Here is a 21,261-nt window from a genome sequence, read left to right as displayed (position 1 = left end):
GTTCAGCGGCCCTGTCCCTCGACGCGTGAGCCACCTTCAAAGATTTGCACCCCGCGCCACGCGGGTCCCAAGAAAAATCCTTTTCGTTACCCAATCTGGTCCCCTTCTTCCTCTTCTTCTTCTTCTTCCTCTTATTCCAACTTAATCAATGCACTTTTATTCTTCTTAAGTAACACGATTAATATGATCACCGAAAAATTAATTATTATTCGTCACATGTATAATAAACCAAAACTATAATCAAGTCCACTGTATATCACTCGTACAATATTATCCCATGATAAAATGACAATTACGCACTAATTATCAAATTTTTCCGATTCACTAAAATCCCGATTCGCGAACTTTGCCGAAGTTATATGCGCGTGGATCTACGGCGTCACGGTAAACACACGTCTCCTCAATAATGATCTACAAGAATGAAGATGATACTTTCTCTCTCTACTGTTGATCTCACTGTTATATCTATCTATCTATACTAGGTTCGATAGCCTATCAAATATATACTCTGCTCGTTGCTACTGTGCTACTGTCGGTGTAATTGCCAACTACTGTCTGTTGTTAGTTAACAACTGTTAGTACTGTGCTTATCCGTCTTATCTCGCAACTCACTCGTCTCTCGCGTTCTCGTACGTACTACGTGCGGCCCGTTCCCGACGCGAATGTCACGGTCAATGTCTTTGCCACCCGCCGCTGCCACCACCACCACCCCCACCACAAAGCCGCCACCGCCGCCACCGCCGCCGCTGGCGCGTGCCACCTGCCGCGGAAACTCTCGCGGCGGCACTTCGAACTAATAAGACAGTTTCGCGCGAAACTAACCCCCTTTGCTCTTACCAATCAAACTCCAAAATTAAAAGAAAAATGATGATTTCTTTTAAAACGAATCATGTGCGACACGAGAGATCACGGTAATATATCTTATTTTTATCTAAACAATTTGAATACACTTTCTTCTTTTTCCTTTTTATTTATATATCGATAATATTTGTATCTAATAATATTTGAAACGGCTATTCTAGTCACCGTACGCGACTAATCCCACCCCCATTAATTCTTCTTCCATGATTACAAATCTCAATTAAAAAAATATAGACTATCTTTTCTTATCTTTTTCTTTAATAATTAAATACAAAATATATTTATAAAATAACATTTTTAATACGGATCACGTATAATAATCTTTAATTCGAAAATTCGAAAATGTCATCATCGGTCTCCCGCGTGATCTCACTCCCCCCTTCTTGTCAAAAAAACGTCAACGCAATGATTAACCCTTTAGTTTTACCTTTACGTATTTTATCACGACTCTTTATCATTTAATTTTAATTCGATAAAAAAAGAAAATAGTCACGTTTGCTTATTTGATGATTTATTTTTTGTTAGTCGTCGTGCACGCGGGCTGACGGCAACGAGCCGACGACGACACGAACCGTCATCGGCGTCGGCGAAAGTGAGAGTGTGCGCGGTCGACCGACTCGCGAACGCGAGGACGACAGCCGACCACGACGACGACGATGACGACGGATTCGCCGTGCATAAGAGCGCACGTCTCCTTTGCGATTTCCCACCCCCCTTACCCCACTGGCCAATCTCTTATCCACTACTGTACACTGTACTTCACGTATATACTCGTTCTCACTCACGCGTCGTTCGTTTTTACTCGTACTATCTACGTTCGTGGTCTCGCTTAGACTAACTCTTACTCATACATATCGTTTATCTTCGGTCTCCTTCGTCCTAACTCGGTCTCTCATTCGTCTCTACACACTCGCTTTGACTACCTATAGCATCAGACGGACTACGACCACGGACGTTTACGCATGTATACATATAAACATATATATTCTTAATCTTGCTTGCTTATTTAGTTATACTACGAACTTGTGGTGACCCCCACACTATGTATATATATCTATATATGTATTTTTGAAAGAGAGAGAAAGAGAAATGATTTCCTAGTCTTTACATGCATTACTCCTTCCCCATTCAAAAATTCATCTCTTTTCCCTTATTATCACCCCAGTCTCACCCCACCCATTCCATTATGCTTCCAATCTACTACTACTACTAGTACTAGAGTCCAACAACTTTCTGATATTAGTTTATATATATATATATATATATATATATATATATATATATATATATATATATATATATATATATATATTATGTAGATATGTATAAGCATATGTGGGTGTGTTTGATTTATCTTAAAGATAATCTTGACTTCTTTCTTCTATCATCTTTCTTCTTCTTTTTCTTTTTACTGTTCATTCCGTAACCTAACTTAAAAAAACTTTTCTTTCGTAGGTCAGACCAAGTAGAATTCCTTCTATGCTATGGAACTTCAGTATGCATTTTGCTTTTTTCTCATCGGTTATTTACAAGATAGAATTGAGAAGCTAAGTGCAATATACGTGAGTACATATATGTATCTGTTAAAAAGAATTCTTTCGTTTATTTTATTTTCAAAGGAAATTATGCGTTAAATAAGACATAGGAAGGATGAAAGTAGAACACTACGAAAAGTATTTGTATATTTAGTGAGACACATTTTAGGAATATCAACCCAGGAATGTATCGAATCAACATCGAACCCTCTTTCTCACATACTTGTTCATTTTTATCTTCGATAACTTCATTTTAAATATTTATCTGATAAAAAAGAATTTAAACACATTGTACAATTGTATCATGTAACACGAGAAGAAACATTATTGGTTCGTGTTATTCTATTGAATATTATACTATTTCAATATTTTATTATATTATTCTAAAATAAAACAAACACAATACTGACCAACCGAGTAACTCTTGACCGCCATATTTATTCTATAAATGGAGGGTTCCATGTGGATGATACATCTTAAATATGAAGTCCTTATAATATTTAAAAATATATTTAATTTAAATTGAACAAAAAGAAACAACAAAAAATGAAATTAATTTTGAATCAAAGACGAGTGTTTTTTAGAGGGTTGGTTCGAGTGTTAATAGATACAGTCCTGAGTTAAAACAGCTCTCCGATAGGCACGGGTGGTCGAATGCGCGAACGCGGTTGCGCGGCCGCTATCACGTGGCCTTGTCCTTGAATGAGGCTCGTGAACCCAACCGCCGCCGCTTTTATCGATCAGCCCCCGCAACCCGCTTCGACGCACTCTCCATGACCATCCATCCATCTCGATGCAACGACGTATCTACAAGCTAGCGCTCCCACTTTCAGATTCGATCGAATTATAAACTGTTGGAACTTGACCGGACCTTTCGAAATCAAACGCCTTATCAAATTCCTGCTTATATACTACTTATAAATATGTATATCTTTATATACTTTAGTATGATATTCAAGTTGTAATATTATCCCTTGAGAAGAATCGAATTATAATCGATTGTTCGTAAAATTCATTAAACAAACTCCTATCGAACATTTTTCTTTCTTTTTTGTCTTTTGAGATATTTCGACAAATATTTGATATAAAAATAAAATTGTATCAAATTTCGATTACTTTGATATGAAGATATAAATATAATAATAACAGGTTTATGAATTAGGCACAATTTTCGATTAGGTTGAAAAAAAAATCAAACAGAACAATCTTTAACTATTGAATTAGGATTAGTTTAGATAAATAGTATTGTAAAAAATAGTATACTATATACGAGGATTAAACTAAGAACTAGTTTGACAATTGAAGACACGAATTATTATAAGAAGAAGAAGAAGGGACAAACGAGGCTAATCTTTAAGGGATCAGGTCCCTCCACCTTGTGTGAATGCCTTTAGAAAATGAATGAGACTTAATGAGCTTAATAGTAGCAGGTATTAAATTCCTTCTTTGTTAATATACGGCGTTAGTATTAAAACATATTCTAGGTTATTCTAGGTCAGATCGAGCGAGGTCAAGGATTTTCTTCGTCGAAAACGAAGACCGGTATTAGTTTGTTCAACTGTGTGTAAAATTTAAATACACAAATATGTATTTTTTTTTTAATCGAAACTTTCAACATACGATCTCGGTGAACCGTAGAAGTAAAAAAAGAAAAAGAAGACCCACAAAAAAAAAACAATGATTTTGAATGTCCAATTCGTAAGGTGGGAGGAGGGGGGGGGATCTACGAACTGCGTCATGGCTTCCCTATACTCCAGAGAAACGACTCACACATTCTTTTTCCTTTTTTTATTTTTTATTTTTATTTTTTTTTATTTTTCAAAGATCTCCGTATAAAGGAACGTAGATTGTTATCAAACTCGTCGAAATGTCTGACTGACGTCAGACGCGTCATCTGCAAACATAATAATTTCGGTGAATGTTTGTCCTCGGCTCGTAGCTTAAATTAGGTATTTGTAATCTTCTTTAGTGTCAATTTTAACATATCTTGCTTTTTAACAATTTAATTATCTAAAATGAAAGACTAAGCGTAATTAGATTTTATTTATAAGTAAATTAATTTAAAAAACATTGAAATTAATTCCAATTAAAACAATAACTGAACCCAATAGCTAAATATTATATTATATATATATACCATAACCTATATGTTAGGATTAACAAATATATTTATGCATCATATATAAGATACTTGCTAGTGTTAACAAATACTATGAATAAAAGATAAAAAAAAACCGATAGAGAAAAAAGAGAGACAAATGGTTATTTCAATAAAAGAAATAGAATTCTCTTATTGTTAGGATTGTTGAGAGTAATAGAAGAGTAGTAGAAATTGTCTGGAGAAGAATAACTCGAGAAGGGGAATATCTCGCGTGGCTAGCCGTATTACGTGGAGATCCTGACGCGTAGCTGTTTAGATCTAGATGGACCTGAATCATATGAAACCGGTCTGGATGTAGCGCGACTGGCTGCCTGGTTGCTTGCCTGGTTGCCCTGCTTGCTTGCCTGCTTGCCTGCCTGCTTGCCTGCCTGCCTGCCTACCCTGCTTGCCTGTGAAGCGGGGTATAGCTCAGCCCGTCTCTCGTTGGATTAGGTTAGGGACAAGACGTGTTATAGCACGCATGAGTTAGAATAGAGAAAGAACGTTTACGATGTATGTGTGTGTGAGTGTATAGATGTGTGGTGCTGTTTGGGTTATAGGGTAGGGGTAGAACCAGAGCGATAACGAGCCGGACAGGAGTGGGAAACAGAGTTTTGTGTGTAACCTACAGAAAGAGAGGGGAGTAAATCTTTACATATATATATATATATATATATATATATTTAGGGTGGGTCAAAAAAATCAATTATTTTTGTTTTTACAAGTGCCACGGAAAAATGGGTTGCTAGACACCTTAAAAAAAATTCTCACCAAATATGAGCTTTTCATTTTAATAGGAAGATCCTTCGCATCGCAGTTTTTTATTTTTTTCTCAGTCCAATAGAATAAAATTAATACCTCGTCATTAATTGATTGTACAGAAAAATGTTCAGGAAGAATTTTGTAGGAAATTTAATGCTCTACAAAAAAGGTATCTTATATTGTTTCCGTAAACCTCACCATTTGATTGATATTGAAGATTGAAGTTTGATTATTTTCAGACAAATTTCATTTTTGTTTATGAATTTTATAACTGACCACCGATTACATCCGGTCGTGAAAAATTGGCATGGGAGACATTGATTGGCTTCCTTTCTCGTAAAATCGAAAAATCTATATATATATGTATATGTATGTATATATGCATAGGTATGTCTGGATGATTGAATATATGTATGAATACGTGTGTGTGTTTATGTGACATCAAGAAAGAGATAGGAACAAGGTCGGTTTACTCTCAAAGGAGGTCCTCGCGTGTTCGCTCTATTTACAGAATACCTCTGCACGCTTGATGTTCTCGAGTATAGCACAACCCTTTTTACACATAGAATTTCAAGTGGGCCTTTTCTAACTATTCTTATGGATCCACTATCTAACATCTAGCACGTACTTATTCATCTAGAAACGTATTAGAAGGATTAATAATAATCTGATTTTATATTGATCTTATTACTTTTGTTAAATTTTATTAAATTAATTCTTCATACATACTCTTTGTTAACTGTTCGTTCAGTAATTGCTGAAATTGTTTGAAATTATAATATAATATAATATAATTTTGTTTTCTATTATTTGTAATTTTTTTCTAATCATTTTTTAATATACGTCCCGTTTTAATATAATTAGAAATGATTATTTGCAACGATTAGAAATGATCATATCGAATGATGGAAGATATGAAACTATACAGTAAAGTGAAAAGTAGATTATAAAGGAAAGTGAATACTTCGCGAAATGCAAGAGAGAAATGCAAGAGACTGGTTCAAGTTCATGTCGCTTCGAGGCTGAAAGCACCGAGTCTCTCAAGGCCGTCAGAGAAAGCCTTCCTTGTTCATGTTCCTCTCTCAGTGGTCGGTTATGGTCTTTTAAACGATCGTATCGGAGACATTCATGATTATTACAACAAGGACACATTTTATATCTAACGAGATAAAGATCTTTATTTCGACAATGAGAAAGCATTTCTCGTGTTAGTTAAGCTCGCGGTTCTTTAACAATTATTTGTTGTTGTTGTTGTTGTAAATTAGTCGTCGTATCTTTAACGATACAATCGTTTTTTACTTTTTTTTTTTTAATAAAAAAAAAAAGTACTCTTAGTCTTGGATTTACTTTTTTTCATTTTCTTTTTTTGCTCTTTACATAAAAGAGTTCGACGTAGTATATAAAAAAAAAAAAAGAGTTATGAGTGTTAAAAGAAATTTATTGTTTTTGGGGGGAAAAAAGATATATAAAAATTGGGTTATGGAAAAATCTGTAAAACAAATTAATTACGGGGAAAATCCTTTGAAAAATGATTCCAAAATATAATTGAATACCAACGATCATTGAAATTTTCCGCATAATTTGTTTAGTTATATTAATTCAATGAAAAGTGAAAAAGATTAGAAAAGCGTAACGTTATTAGAAAAATTAATAATAAATTAATAATGAATTTTAATTAGCTTGTTGTATTTTATTCGACCGAGTGAAAGTTCAATGACCCCAAAACTTGAAGTTAGGTCACTCAATGCATTCGTTTTCCACTTTCGATCTTTGAAGAGAACAACTAACGCATGCTTATGGCGATTCCTTTCGATGAAAACGAGAACGCAAATGAGAGTTTTTCGAGAGAAACCGGATCGCGATCAACGAGGGTCCTGAAAACTCGCCGTGAGAGATGCAACGTTCAGTTTGCGTGAGAGTTAGCCTTTAAGAAAGCGAAACTCTCTTTTCACTAATTTTTCATTTTATCTAACGTTGAAATAAACTCTCCCTATGATTTTACTTTTCATATCTATATTTATTCTATTCGTACGTGCTAATATTATCTTTCAATTTCATTCGATTCTTCTTTTTTCTCATTAATTTTTATAATTTAATATTATTATTATTATTATTATTATTATTATTATTTTTAATTATTTTGTCCCAGTTTATGTGTGTTACATCAGTGTTATAGATTTTTATGGTTTTTTTTTTTTTATAGAAAGATAATATTTTATTTTAACAAAAAATAACTCTTCTCGTATAGAATCACATGTAACCCAATTACAAAAGACAATCAACAATTTTCGTGATTTGATTTTATGATATTTATATATCAAATCATATGATATGAATTTACAAAATCAACAATTTTCTTTTTGTAATTGGGTTACATGTGACTCGATACAAGAAGAGTTATTTTTGGTTAAAATAAAATATTATCTTTCTATAAAAAACCATAGAAACCTAACACTGATGTAACACATAGACTGAACAAAATAATTAAAAATAATAATAATAATAATAATATTAAATCAACAATTTTCTTTTGTAATTGGGTTACATGTGATTCGATACGAGATAACAAAAAACAAAAGAAACTATTTAATTAAAATAGATATATATATATATATATATATATATATAAAATTATTGTAAATAATAATTATATATTAAAGACTATTATTAAAAAAAAAAAAAAAAAGGAATTATTAAGAAATAATTCGTTAATTAATTATTCTCGTCTAATTCCAAAAATAAAAACAAAAATAAAAAACCATCGACAGGTTTATAACCAGATGGATACTTTTACATTAAAATTCAAACACACGTATGTAAAATTAACTTTCTTTCTTGTAATAAAAGTAAAAGTAAACGATTATTATTATTATTATTATTATTATTATTATTATTTTTAACTATAGAAATTTTCTATGTTGCGTGATTTCTCATATAGAACGAGACGAGAGGTAAACGATACTTTCTTTCACATGAAAGTAGGTTTTAAAACCTGCAGATCGAAGAAAGTGCAAGTGGATCGTCTCTGCCTTTATAGAAGACGCGAAAGAGAGTGAGAAAGAGAGAGAGAGAGAGAGTGAGAGAGAGAATGAGAAAGAAAAAGAAAGATAGAGAGACAGAGAGAGAGAGAGAGAGAGAGAGAGAGAGAGAGAGACGTTCGAAACGGTTTTTGGTAGCCTTCGACGAAAGTGAAACGGCCTTCGGCAAGGAGTTTCTGCGCGTATATAGGCGCCATTGAACTAGTGACCTTCATATGAGAACCGGTCTTTGTTCCAAGCCCTTAGAGAGCTACTCTGACCCACTCTGCACTAAACTCCCCCCCTCCTACCCCTTTCCCCTTTCCCTTCCCTCTTCCCCTCCCCCCACCCCTTCTCCTCCCCATCTTTCGATTCATCCAAATCATCTATTTGTTTATAGCAAATTTTTCTACCCTCTTTTCACTTTTGTTGTTGTTGTTGTTGTTTTTATTTAATAATTTTTTTTTTTTTTCATTTTTTTCATTTTTTTCATTAATCGTAACGTCTTTCTTTTCTTTTCGTATAGAATTATAAAAATTAATTAGAAATTTTGATTAGATCATCGAATGAAGTTTTAATTCTTTTTTTTTAAACGGTTTAAATAACAGTAATAGCACGCGTGTATAATTTAATGGTTATTTAACGAAACGTCGTGAATTAGAATTATCGCGAAAGTTAAATATAAAATAATAAAAAATAAAAAGTGTAATAAGTATTTAGTAGTTCTTGCTTTCTTTATTTCTTTAGGTTGAATTATTATTTTTCTAAAAAAAAATAAAAAGACAACGGGAAGTTTCGAATGTCAGGCAAATAGATTTAATGGCAGTTGGTGTGTGTGTGTGTGTGTGGGTGTTGTGTTGTCGAGTATGTACAGAAGTGAATGAGAAAAATAAAGAAGGTATATCAAAGTAAATGTGTAAGGTTCTTTTTTCTTTTATATATATATATATAAATATAAATTATCAAGCCTGGTAAACGTTGTTGCGTTGTAAAACCGGCGCCGCGTATCACCTGTGATAATTTTTGTTAACATTTAAAACATTTCGAAACAGAGTACGGTCGGTTAGAGGACAATTTTTACCGAGTTTAAGAAAAGATATCGTATCTTCAGACACGCATTTCGTATCTATGCTTTTATTTCCTTAACCCCGTAGCCTTTATCGTTTCTTCTCGATATAAATATACATATACATATACATATACATATGTATATTCATACATTCATACATGTATGCATTATATATACATTCGAGTATAACTACTTTTGTATCATTTTTTTATTTTTCAACTTCGTATACAGCTATTACGATAGACAGAAATCAATAATTTGAAATAAGTTTAATTATAAATAAATAATTACTTAATTTAATATAAGATGAAAATTTGTTGAAATTATTTCAAATTAATTTTTTTTTTTTTTAAATAAAAGTATGTAAAAACAACGATAAGAAATATTTTTCGTAATATATTATGTGATATATTTATTAACTCATTTAATGTTGTAATATTTTATTTATTATATACAGTGTATTATATTTATTATTTCAATATGATTATTTCAAATTAATTTTTGTAAAAATAAAAATATGCAAAAACAATGATAAGAAATATTTTTCGTAATATATTATGTGATATATTTATTAACTCATTTAATGTTGTAATATTTTATTTATTATATACAGTGTGTTATATTTATTATCTCAATATGATTATTTCAAATTAATTTTTTACAAATAAAAATATGTAAAAACAACGATAAGAAATATTTTTCGTAATATATTATGTGATATATTTATTAACTCATTGAATATTGTCATATTTTATTTATTATATAATCTGTTACATTTATTATTTCAATATGATTTTATTTTTTATTACTTTTTTTTTCTTTCTTTTTTTCAAAATATTTTTTAACAGGCGTCTTTTGTAAACATCATTTTTGAAACAATAAACATACAGAGGTACGTTAAGTATATAAAAATACATCGAACGTGTTGGTAAAACACACGTCACGATGACGACTAATTTCGTTGACGACCTACGACAAAGAAATTTGATGAAACAAAAAGTTTCTTTTTTGGTTTCCAAGAATAATCGTTGATTTATCGTTTAAGATTTCGTGAATTTGACATTGTAAATAAAAACGTGTGTTATCTCGATTCAATCGGTCACCCTCGACAAAATATCTCCTGTTACGTTTTATATATATATATAAAATCTTATGTATACAAAATTGTACAATATACTTACGTACGTATCGTTAATTCAAAGATCAAACGATATAATTTTCTACCTAATCTTTCATTGACGGGATTACGTTTATTTGATGGATCACCGTTTTAAGAAGAATTAACAGATTTCTTTTTTCTTTTATCTTTTTTCTTTTACTTTTATCAATTGAAAATGTATACTTTTCAGACTTACATATTTCGACAAATATATTCAATTTTGTACCAATATAAAAATCAAAGTTACATATAATATTAACACTTTGTTGACCGGTCACGAGTTAACAACTCGTGATGCGCTTTCTTTCGGCATCACGCTATTTAAAAGACAAAAAGCAGTAGTAACAAATCTTTTTCTATTATTGTTATACTGTTTATCATACCAAAGAGAAATATCCGAAGTCTAATAATAAGTAAAATTTATTAAAAATTACTTATATTGTTTTTTTTTTTTTTTTACACTTTTCAATTCAATTACGAAATAATAGCCGGTGATATGAGATTAATTCTTCAAAAAAAAAAAAAAAAAAAAAATAGCCGGTCAACAAAGTGTTAATATCAAAAGGAAACATTTCGATTTATCAAATATACATCTTAATATATATATATATATATATATATATAAATAATAAATAAAACTCTCTTGACAGAGAGAGAATGTGATTATAATGGTTTGATTTGTTATAAACGGAATATTATTTATACAACGTATCGAAGATAGGAAAATACCATAGTATGGGGAGTTCAATAGTTGGCCTTCGACACTTTCGCGTAAAACTAAATGCAAGTATTGTGCATCGTTGATCCTCGTTGACCTTTATCATCGTACTTGTCGGTAAGGGATTATTAATTATGAAAATGTCATTCGTTGATATACTTCTCACTCTCTCACTCTCTCTCTCTCTCTCTCTCTCTCTCTTTCTTTCTCCTTTCTCCTTCCACTCTCCACTTCTTCAACCACCACCTACCTACCCATACTTGGACGTTTTATTTTTTTTTTATTTTTTAATTCCGTAACAACAACGGGTCGTTTCGTCTCGTCTACGTCGAAGATAAATGGCGTTACGTATTTTACGGTAGGTCAAGATTTAGAAGAAAAGAAAAAGAAAAAGAAAATAAAAAAGATAGAGAGAGAGAGAGAGAGAGGGAGAAATAGTCGCGTGTCGTCGAGGGAGAAAACGATGATCGAAAGGGACGAAGGAAGGGAGGTTTAAGGTGGAGCAGTGGGGAGAGGGGTAGGTAGGTGACGTCACGCGAACGAAATAATCAAAATGACCATGCATTTTCCGTTTTCCCCTTCCATTTTTTTTTGTCGCTTGTAATGTCGATTATCATTCTTATATTATCGACGTATTATGCTCGTAGAAAAAACGAAAAGAATACAAAGAGAGAGAGTGTGAGAGAGAGAAAGAAAAGAGTATCGATCGTTACGATCACGTATCGTATTTTAAATGTCACTGACCGTTTCTTTCTCATATGAATAAAAAAAAAAAGAAAAGAAGAACGATAAATTTCGTACGATCGAAAATAATTGAAATTTATTATGATTTACAATTGGTATATATATATATATATCTTTTTATCTGTATAATTTTGTTTAATCGTACGTTTGGTTAAAGTGTCGAACGATAAGATAATGCATTCAAGTATGTGTACATATATTTTACTATATAATAATAATAATGATAATAATAATAATAATAAAATAATAATAAAATAATATTTAACATCAAATGCGACAAGAAAAAAAAAGAAAAAAACAAAAAAAAAGAAAAAAATTACGAAAGCTAAAAAGAAAAAGAAGAAGAAGAAAAAATCAGTGATATTATCGAAAATTGGAACGAGTCGTATTATACGTCTGGTCTTTCTACTTTCATCCCCCATCACTGCATTGCTGACTCCCCTTTCCCTTTCCCTTTCCCTTTCCCTTCCCTATCCTCATAATACCAGCAACCAACCCTCTCTCAATCTACCTATACTAGTCGAAGTGCAGACGAGAAGAAACACGATGGATACACACACAAACATACACACTAATACATATTTTAAAATGTACATGTGTGTACACATGTACAAACGTTTATATGATAAAGAAGAAAATAGTAGTATAGGTATAGCAATATACTAGTACACCCCTCATCCCTTCCTTTCCCCTACCCGCTGCTCTACTCCCACCTAACCCCTTCTACTCTACTTATAAGAGCTCATGGTCTAGCCTTGACTGCTGCGACTGTTGCTATGGCGATATAAACCACCCCTACCTTGGAAGCTTCTTTCCCACCCTACCCCACCTCACCCTCCTGGTTTCATTGGATTCTCCTCCTTCCGAATAGGAGAGAAACCCTCTCTGGTGTCAGAACCGTCGGGCTACGACCGCGAGTGTGACCCCGACCTTTCAGGTGGATGACCTCCACTGCACCTCCGATGCTTGGCTTGGCTGCTTGGCTGCTTGGTTGCTTGATTGCTTCGTTGCGCGCGCATATATTCGAACATATATACATTAACACATATACACATAGAAAGAAGAAAATCCTAGATGAGATTCAAACGTAAAACATCTCGTTTCATCCCTTAAAACCGGCACACCTATCTCTTTCTTTCTTTTTTGTATTTTTTTAGGGGGGTAGGGGGAGGGGGGGGGGTTTATTTTATTTTCTTTCTACGTTCAGGGATGCAAACGTGCTCGTTTGGCTCGAGTAGTACGATCGTAGTTATGTATATATATGTTTGTATGTATGTGGAGAAGGGGTGTGGGGGTATGGGGGTGTGGGTGTGCGTATAAGATAGAAAAGGGTGCTTGAAAACTGGCGAGTCACGAGTCATCGTTCGGAGTAATCTCTTTTAACGATCTGCCCCTTTTGACTTCTCGATTCTCACAGCCAGTACTTTTTTCTTTTTTCTTTTCTATTTTGTCGTCTTGAGAATCTTGAGCGGGTGCCAAAGATCTATCTGGATTATGCATCCCTTTCCTGCTTCTACCATCTTCAAACGTACAATTTTATTTATCTTTAAAAGATAATCATCGAGAGATGTGTTACAACCCCCCGCCCCTCCCCTACCCCATTTGTTTAGTTCGAAATTATTTAGTATTCCTTATCTTAAGATAGTAGTGTATTTGAAGGGGTAAAATGATTTTTAGAAAAAAAAAAAACGAAAAAAAAGGGAAAGAATATTTTACATCATCAATCCCATCGAAAAAATAATCAACTTCAAAAAAAAAAAAAGAAAGAACAACTAAATAAATAAATAAGAGAACAAAGAGTTTGATTAATTAAATTGAAAGAAAGGGGTTGAATGATTTTTAGAAGAAAAAGAAGAAAAGAAAATTCTAACAGCTAACGGATAACGGTGTTTGACCGGGTCATTGGCGCGTCATACTACGCTGCATTACGCCTATGCGCCAGACGGCGACGAGGGGTTGCTCACCCCTTCCTGTCTGCACCCTCACATTGAAAAGGGAGTAGTAGTAGTAATACTAGTAGTAGCAGCAGCAGTAGTAGTAGTAGTAGTAGTAGTAGTCGATGGTTCAGTCTCTTGCAAAAGCCTCGACTACTCTCAAGTTCCCCTTCTCTTTCTGTCTGTCGTCTCCTGGTGCTTTCATTCTCTCTACCCCTACTACTTTTACCCCTACCTTTTCTATCAACCAACCGAACCAAGCAACACACAGACCAACCAACCAACCAACCAACCAACCAACCAACCAACCCCCTCCAACTATCGTCGTCTTTCTCTTCTACAACCCCCTTCATTCCTCAACAATTCCCAAATGTCTGTCCGAAGAATACTTTAAACGTTCAGGATGAACTGAAGAAAATATTTTTCACATTTTCATTTTTTTTTTTTATATATATATATTTCATTATTGTTCAATTATAATTGATTTTTATTTTTATTTTTATTTTTATTTTTATTTATGGCTGTCTTACGTTTTAGCACTAATAATCTTTGTAATTTAGGTAAACCAAGGGGTGTGAAAGAAGTGAGAGATGAATTAAGAATCGAAGAGGGTAGTGGTGCATTTACTTTTATTTTTTTTTTATTTTTATTTTCACTTGTCTTACGTTAACCCTAATAATTTTTGTAATTTAGATAAACCAGGTGGAGTTAAAGGAATGAGGGATGAGAAACAAGGGTCGAAGAGGGGATGCATCGAACAGTCTTGCCAATTTATGCCAACCGGCATCCCTCATTCCAAACCCTTCCCTTCACTTTTTCTTTTTCACTTACCCCCACCCTTTTTCTTCCTCTTCGTTTTTTTCCATCCCCTGTTCTCTCTAACCTTCGTTATTCGACCTTTTCTATACCGATACCTGTACATAGTATCTCAAGATAACGCGATCATGTTAATAATAATGAGTCTGGTAGTAGTTGGGGTGAGAGAAGTGGGGATTCATCGTTGTCTCGTAAAAAAGGGGTTGCTGAGTACGAATTCGTTTGTATTTTTTTTTTTTTTCATGTAGTATTACTACGAATGAAGGGGTGGATTTTAAACGTTTTGTTTCCTGGAATGTCTCTTTTTCTTTTTTCAATTTTATTTTCTTTTGTTTTATTATTTTTTTTTTTTGCAATCTAAAAACTCAACAATTTTTAATTAAAAAAAAATAATTTTTGGTATATAATATAAATTGAAATGATTTTTCAATATAACAAATAGTATATTAATATAACAATATTTGAAATTATAGTTATGTTAAAAATTATTAACGTTAAAAAATTAAAAAATAAAACGAAGATAACAATAATCTTCAACACCCTCCCCCCTCAGATAAATTCCAGTGTTATTGGAATTTTAATTATACATTAATTATACATATAGATATATAATAATATTTATATATATTATTAAATTTATTATTAATTAATATATACATTGTAATGTAATAATATACATACAATTATATTATAAATATAAAATAAATATAATATAAAATACATATGAGTTATAATATAATTATAAAACTTTACAAATAATATAAAAATAATACACATATGTATTAATAATATCATATAATATATATTATAATAATATATTATTAAATATTATTAAAATATTATTAAAACAATTATAATAATATTATATTTGTGCAATGTAGTCTACATATAATTAAAAGTAAAAAAAAAAAAATTATTTCACTATCTAAATGCTATCTAATTGTTCTTATATTTTTTATTATAATCAAAACAAAAAGTAAATAAAAGAAATGAATTCAACCTAGTTTGGTTAAGATTTGATTTATTAAAAAAAAATAAAATAAAATAAAATAAAAAAAAAAAAGGCAAAAGAACACTAGAACGAGGGTTCAGGGATATCGGGTGGAAAAAAAAAAAGGAGAAAAAAGAAAAAGAAAGAGTTGATGGAGTGGGATGGGTTGTGTGTGGGTAGTTGGAATGAGGAATTTTACGGGAGAAAAAAAGGGGTGGTGGTTGTCGTCTACTACTACTACTACTATTACTACTACTACTACTACTACTACTACTACTAGTATTATACGAGAAAAATCTCGGTTCTTCTCCAGCGAATATGAAGTGTGCAATTAGTCCGTCTCGCGTAGGCACTTTTACTTTGGATGGATATATACGCCATTGATATATTCCCCGTTATGTTCTTTCCATATATAATATGTATATATGTCTGCAGAGAGACCACTGTGTGGTCTTTCTCATTCGTCGTCCACCCTCGACTAACAGGGGTGCCAAAGTAACGATCTCGTGTAACGATTTATAATTTTCTTGTTTTTTTTTTCTTTGTTTTTCTGTACTTTTTTTTTTTATCTCATTCTCTTGTATTTCTACCTTTCAAATTCTCATTTTCTTTTCTTCTTCTTCTTCTTTCATTTTTTTCTTTTTTTTTTTTTTATGCTATATAGGTATTTGATGTACCTTAATCGTCATTTCAAATTCTTTTACATTGTTTCTTATTTTTTTTTTTTTTTTTTTTTATTATTATTTTTATCATTGGTGGATATTGTAGATTATATTCAGGTTGTTTTTTGCAAAACATAAAACAATATTTTAAATATATATTTAATATATATAATAATAATAATAATAATAGTAATAATAATAATATTCTAAATAACATATACTAAAATAATATTATATATAATTAAATAAATATATACAATTTATTCTATTACATTTTATATATAATAAATATTCTAAAATTTTATTTATTACATATTGCTGTTTTTATATTTTTTTTGTGTATTGTATATATATACACACATTTGAAGTACCTTAATTGTAATTTTAAATTTTAATGCATTGTACATTTTTTTTATTATTATTATTATTATTATTTTTATCATGTATAGATATTGTAGATTACATTCAGATTTTTCTGCAAACATAAAACAATATTAATTACGTATAATTTATTCTTATTATATATAATAAATAAAAATGATTTTAAAATATTTAAAATTTGTTGTCCAATGCAAAATGATTGTCTAATTCAATATTTTTAACATTAATCGTATAATTCTATTCGAATTGATTATAATTTTAATAATTAAATAAAAATTTCTTCGAAAACAATATTATCATGTCTACTTATATATATATACAAAATTAATAATTTTATTCATAGACACAAACACATATATACAAAACGAAGTATGAATCATACACCTACTGTATATTTTAATTTATCGTAATGTTAATTCCAAAAAAAAAAAAAAAAGAAATCGAAATCTAAATTTACTTCACTTTCACAATGAGTAGAAGGTAATATTTAACAAATATTATGCTAATTAATAATAATAATAATAATCTTACCATTATTATTATTATTATTATTAAATTAACAATCGTTAAATTCAATTTTTCTTTCGTGCAATACACTCACAATGTCGATGTAAATTTCTGTTGAAAAAAAAAAAAAAAAAAAAAAAAAAGAAAAAGAAAATTCGTATCACGCGGCCAATAGCCCCCGAAGCTTAATGACCTCGTAATAATATTACTATACAATAATAATACTAAAGGAACAATAACACACACACACACACACACACACACATAAATACATATTAAAGAAAAAAAAAAATAAAATTGACTACTTTACTCGCGATATTGCGTGCAAACGAGTGGTGCACGTCGTCGTTCGTGTTGCATGTGCACGTCGTCGTCCATTATCGCCCATGATAATTGCTACTTTATCCATAAATCTTAATCGATCGAAAGCCAACTCGGAAATTGGTCAAGCCTGATTTGCGTTGGATACCAACGCAAAAAAAAAAAAGAAAAAGAAAATTAAAAAAAAACAATCATTGTTACAGTAAAATTTTAATAGACATCAATTACCCAATTGTATTCGAGTTATGCTATGACGATGAGTTTTTTTTTATTTCTCTTAAATTAAACGTATGTTGCAGAATTGATCCATGAATTTAAATAATAATAATAATAATAAAAATATTTCACATATTGGTTGATATTTTAATTCTAATTAATAACAGTAGAATGTTTTTTTTTGGTTTACATTCTTCATTTCAATAGTATATTATATAAATTAATTAATCCTAATATTTTATATGCAATCAAATCCATAAATTTAAATAATAATAATAATAATAAAAATATTTTACATATTGGTTAATATTTTAATTTTAATTAATAACAGTAGAATATTTTTTTGTTTACATTCTTCATTTTAATTGTATATTATATAAATTAATTAATCCTAATATTTTATATGCAATCAAATCCATGAATTTAAATAATAATAATAATAATAATAATAATAATAAAAATAATTCACATATTGGTTAATATTTTAATTTTAATTAATAACAGTAGAATATATTTTGTTGGTTTACATTATTCATTTCAATTGTATATTATATATAAATTAATTAATCTTAATATTTGATATGCAATGAAATCCTCTATTTAAGATTCCAAAAAATAATAATAAATATAAATGTGAAATATGAGTAAAAAAAAAAAAGAAAAAAAAAGTAGATAAAACTTATAGTCACCCGCTAGATGACAACGTCGATTCACGGTCACAGTTTACTCCAAACAACGATCCGTCTAGACAGAGAACCCTTCCCAGAGAAACACTCCACCTCATTCTCACTCTCTCTCTCTCTCTTTCTCTCTCTCATGCACTCTCTCTCTCTCTCTTATCTTGTCTCTTTTACCTCCCTTTTTTATTTTTCTTCCTTCATTCTCTTCCTCGTTCCTTTTTTTTCCCCCTCTGTGCTTCTATCCAGAAGCCCGAGGGCTTCTTCTCTTCTCCACCGACCAACACCATCTTCGTAGGGCAGTCCCTTTTATGCCATGCACTTCCCCCCTCTCTGCCCACGTAGTCTCATTGTCCAAAAAAAAAAAAAAAAAGGGGAACCTTTTCTTTCATCGTAGAAATCATCATCAACATTATCTTTCACGACCGACATACTCCTCAAAAAAAAAAAAATCAAAAAAAAATAGTAAGAAATAAAAAATGGAAAGAAAAAAAAAAAAACAATTCGAAAGTAATTATCTACCCTTCGACAAATTTATCTCGCATCCCTTGAACTCCTTTTTCTTTTCTCGTTTTTTTGTTTGTTTTTTTTTTTTGTTTTTTTTTTTTACCTTTGCAATGTTTAATACGCAATCTTTTTACGCTTCGTTTTCTTCATCGATCAAATGAAATTCTTCTTTTAATTTTCTTTTTTTAATTTTCTTCTTTGTTTTTTTTTCTCTTTTCTTTTTCTTATTACCTTTGGCAATTTTTAACACGCAATCGACCTAGGAAAGGAAATCCTACGTCCAACGGTTTAGTGTCATGTCAAACACGTTTGCATAAAACGTTATTTCTACCTTTTTTTTTCTCTTTTTTCTTTTTTTTTTTCTTGCAACGAAATCATTTCAATATTCAATAGGACGAATAACTTATCTACGATTGAAAAAACAACCTCGTATGGAAAAACGTATGTAGAAAAATAATCTAATGTTAATGAAATTCTTCAACCAATGACAACTGTTATATCGAACCGAGAGTGTAAAGTCGAATTATAATAAGTATAGTTTCGAATAAATTACCTTGATATTATTTTTTAAAAATCAATTCGATGATAATGGATGTTACAATGTAATCGAAAACATTTTTATTCTAAAATGAATAATGTAATGTCTTGTGCAATTTCATTGAATATTCTTTTTTGATACAAATTACAGATACGCGAATTATTTCATATATTAGTTGATTTAATATTAATATATTTATTAACATTAGATTTAACAAATTTGACTCATTCCAAATTTCATTATTATATATATATATATATAATTTAAATATTATTTAAAAATAAAAAACATATGTTCATTTTTAATTACATAAAATATAAATTCCTTTACTTCTATTCAAACCTTCATTCAAACAATAATTAATGTTAATGTAATATATTTATTATTATTATTATTATTATTATTATTATATTTACGTAGTGAGCTAATTTGACTCATTAAAAATTTGACTATTATATATATATATATATATATGTACAATACTAAAATATTATTAAAAAAAAAACATATGTGTTCATTTTTTAATTACGTAAAATATAAATTTCTCCCTTTCTATGTAAATCTTCATTCAAAAAAATATTTAATGTTAATATATTTATTAACACTACATTTACAGACAGAACAAATTTGACTCATTCAAAATTTCATTATTTTATATATAATTTAAAAATATTATTTTTTTACAAAAACATATGTGTTCATTTTTTAATTACGTAAAATATAAATTCATCTCCTACTGAAACCCTGACGAAACACGAAACCCTACATTCAAACAGTTTTTTTTTCTAAATAATTAAAAAACTACTATAAAAGAAAGAAACAATCCATAGATCTAGTATTAATAGTATAATAGAACATTAATCGATTTTAGAATAGGAGAAATAAAAAATTAAAAAAAAAAATAACCCACCCCCCTCCAAAAAAAAAAAGAATTACGGGGCGTGGCAGTGGCATAGTAGAGTAGCACGTCGATGCAGCAGGAGAGAGCGAAAGTTCGCCCCAGTGCCGCCATCCTGTCTGCAGAAATTCGTCCCAACCCCTTCCTCCAGATCCCTTTCCCTGAACCTTCCACCCTCCGTCCTTCTCCTCTTCCACCACCAAGCTGATCAGCTCGTCTGCCCTAGCGTTTACCTCCCTGTTGCACCACATCCCTCTTCCTCAACCCCCATTTTCTTCTAATGTTCACCTTCTCTCTCTCTCTCTCCCTCTCTCTCTCCCTCTCTCTCTCCCTCTCTGTCTCTCTCTCATATTTTCTGTTCCTCTTCCTTCCTTGATACTCCTCTAGTTCACCCCTTACAAACACAACCTTGGATCACGTACGAGTTGCATTTCACTGTAGTTGAACGTAAAACTGGGTTCATACGTGTGCGTTGTCTGTATTTATGTGTATGTGTGTGTTTGTACGTGCGTAGTCGATCGATCGCAATTCCAGACGTCGAAGAAATGGAAACCAAAACCCTCCTCACCACCCCCACCCCTTCATTACTTCTCTCTCTCTCTTTTTTTAAAATATTATTTTTATTGTTTTTTAATCTTCCCTTTTTTTTTTAGTTTTTTCTTTTTACTTCTACGAATTCTCAACTTTCTTTCTTTTGTCATTTTTTTTCATTTTTCTTTTATCGATCCATAAATGTTCTCAGTTTTTTTCTTTAGGAAAACGAACAATGGCATTTTCTTTCTCTCTCTCTCTCTCTCTCTCTCTCTCT

The 21,261-nt window shown here is 30.7% G+C and overlaps 1 long non-coding RNA gene across 1 annotated transcript; it reads left to right on the top strand.

Annotated features, from left to right (window-relative positions):
• The first annotated feature begins 35 nt into the window (after positions 1-35).
• On the top strand, positions 36-15,290 carry LOC149031552 (uncharacterized). The gene is made up of 4 exons (XR_016177675.1): positions 36-1,825; positions 2,317-2,423; positions 14,500-14,550; positions 14,633-15,290. It is a non-coding gene; the product is annotated as an uncharacterized LOC149031552 (long non-coding RNA).
• The last annotated feature ends 5,971 nt before the right edge of the window (positions 15,291-21,261 follow it).

This window comes from Polistes dominula, unplaced genomic scaffold (genome assembly GCF_049000335.1).
Source record: "Polistes dominula isolate Pdom_NZ unplaced genomic scaffold, Pdom_raw_medaka contig_17, whole genome shotgun sequence".
In the NCBI taxonomy this organism is placed as follows: Eukaryota; Metazoa; Arthropoda; class Insecta; order Hymenoptera; family Vespidae; genus Polistes; species Polistes dominula.
Note: the sequence above shows the minus strand (reverse complement) of the source record. Positions and strands in the feature narration are given on the sequence as shown.